Here is a 2,474-nt window from a genome sequence, read left to right as displayed (position 1 = left end):
GTAATTGACCTGTTCTTGCCCCATCTTAGGCTAGAACAGTAAACTACCTGTCAAGTCGCTCTTCCTAGTAGAGACAGTAACTAACTAAGCTTCCCCACTAGGCACAACCGAAATTACCTCAGTAACGAATAATCAATGACTCCTAAAACTCACCAAGGGTGACAATTGAGCTAAATGTACCAGATAGACCCTAACTCCTCTTGGTTAGTTCACAAATAAAGGTTGAGCCCTAATTGTCCCTACAAGGTACCTGGTCAACCCAGAGGAAATAGCGGGACCTGTAACTAGGTTCTAGTACCTTAGTAATGTAAAACAGTGGTTCATGATCTATAACCAACATAGTAGAACTTTATGGCACATAACGATCATCTAAAGCATAACCGAGGACAATCATAGCATACATCATTCTCAACATAATCAATATAGGGAATAAAATAAATCTAGGTATGCTGGAAGGGTCATGAACATGTTCAAACTATCAAAGCGGAAGCTATAAAGTTGTAAATTGTGCTAAACCGTAAATTGGACACGTTTCGAAGTTTAACTACCATTACACTAAGTCAATTAAGTTCTTAGATATGATTGGTAATCATATGCCTCTATCCTAATCGACTCCTACAAGTACTACTCGATACTTGCTCCGTATGCTTACTTGCTTGCTCATGCGTGTTTTGAGCTCTCATTTCTTATCCTTCCATAAGTTGTTTTCCTTCTAAATTTATAGGGTAGGCTACCAATTGTGTCTAGTTTTTGGAACAATAAACAATTTCATGAGAACTGATTTAAACAAGGGTGAACCGGCCAGTGAGCTGTTTTCGTGATTGATTTTAACTAGCAATTTCCTTCTCAATTTTCTTGGGTAGCTTCCAATTCGAGCTACTATGTGGAACCATAAAACTCATTGTGAGAACTAGTCTAAACAAGGGTGAACTAGTCTAAACAGTAACTAACGGTCGGTCAATGTAGCCATTTACTTATTCAATCGTGTTCGGGATCGGTTTGTACGAGCCTCTTAAAGTTGTTTCTTGCACAAATTTCTTGGGTAGGTCCAGATTGGGACTATTTTCTGGAACATCAAAAATCAAAGTGAGAACCAACTAAAAGTGGGCGAACCGGTCAAAACAGTGGTGAAAGGTCAGAGGCCACCATGACATCGTCTTCAACCTCTGGTCATACCTTCAGTGCGCAAAATCGATATTTGACCCATCTAAAACTTGATGATTACTGAGTGTTCTAGAGGCAATTTTTCCTCAATTTCTTCACGAAACTTGTAATCCTACACACCATGGTTTATTTAAGACAAGTTTCATTAAATTGGTTCTAAATCGAGCAAGTTAAAAGGGTCAAAGGAAGGTACCTGAGAATAACTTTACCCACATTCTCAACTCCAAGTTGTTCTCGATTTTGACATTGAGAGCTCATTCCTCTCGACTTCAGCAAATTTGTTGCTTAAAGCTTACTGAAAGTTAACTTATGGGCTCTTTGCTTCCAGCGACTTTCTGTCTTCACCAAAGTCGTCACTCTCCCTGCCACAAAGCTGTACAAATTGGTTTAAAAGGATGAGATTCATCCTGGAAAAGAATTTCTCAATTTTCAACATTCTTCGCCAAAACGTTAATTAAGAAATTGAGACTCCCTTCACTATTTTTCTTCGAACTCTTCAGGAAAAACTTTATATGCTCCAGATTCTAAAGGAACAAGCTAGACATAATAATTCATGGTAAATAAAAAAAAGCTCAATTTCATAAAATTTACCAAGAATGACTCTTATGGTGTTTCATGATCCCCACATTTTCGTGCTTTCCTTTCTTCATGAGTCTTGTCCAGCTGTTCTCCCTGAGTCCAAAGAGACAAAACTCGAGTCATGAGGTTGTCTATGGAGGAAGAATTTTGAAAAAAAATCTGAGAATGGATACCCAAAAAATATACCTTGATTACTTTCGATTCCTTCCTCTTTTTTATGTAGGGATGAAGTTGAGGTTGTCCTCTTTCGAATGAAACCATTTTAAGCTTCTAATTCCAAGTATGGAGGGAGCACCCGTAAGGTTTGAAGTTTCTTGGTTATGGAGAGGTTTGGAGAACTTGAAAATGGAAGTTTTGGTTGTTTTGATATGTTTCAGCTGAAACTACAGAGTCAATGGGTCATCTAACATTTGAATCCCATCTCTTAACTCTCCGCAGTTGGCCAATTTTCCATAGATTACACGTCCCTTCTATAGGGAGAAAACTAATTAATTCCAGAACAATACATATAAGATTAACTACTGTGATTACATAAATATTCCTTAAATCAAGATTTGTTCTTCAACAATAATCTTATTTTAAAGGTTTGTTCACCTAAAAAAAGTGACAAACAAAGAGATCCTGAGTAGTCGATAATTAATTGAAATATTTTAGTTTGAAAAGGACTTTTGAATGCATAAAATAAAATACCATGTTTCACTGTTGAACCATATGCATTATAGAGAGTTTTA

General features: G+C 36.9%; 1 long non-coding RNA gene across 1 annotated transcript; it reads right to left on the bottom strand.

Moving 5' to 3' along the window:
• Window positions 1-741: 741 nt before the first annotated feature.
• Window positions 742-2,201, bottom strand: LOC111438018. Its single transcript, XR_002709597.1, has 4 exons — window positions 1,930-2,201; window positions 1,756-1,836; window positions 1,358-1,537; window positions 742-1,276 (listed from the first exon to the last, which is right to left on the bottom strand). It is a non-coding gene; the product is annotated as an uncharacterized LOC111438018 (long non-coding RNA).
• Window positions 2,202-2,474: the final 273 nt, after the last annotated feature.

This window comes from Cucurbita moschata, unplaced genomic scaffold (genome assembly GCF_002738365.1).
Source record: "Cucurbita moschata cultivar Rifu unplaced genomic scaffold, Cmos_1.0 Cmo_Scf00069, whole genome shotgun sequence".
NCBI lineage: Eukaryota > Viridiplantae > Streptophyta > Magnoliopsida > Cucurbitales > Cucurbitaceae > Cucurbita > Cucurbita moschata.
The sequence above is the reverse complement of the archived record's forward strand: the minus strand, read 5'-3'. Positions and strand labels throughout refer to the sequence as shown.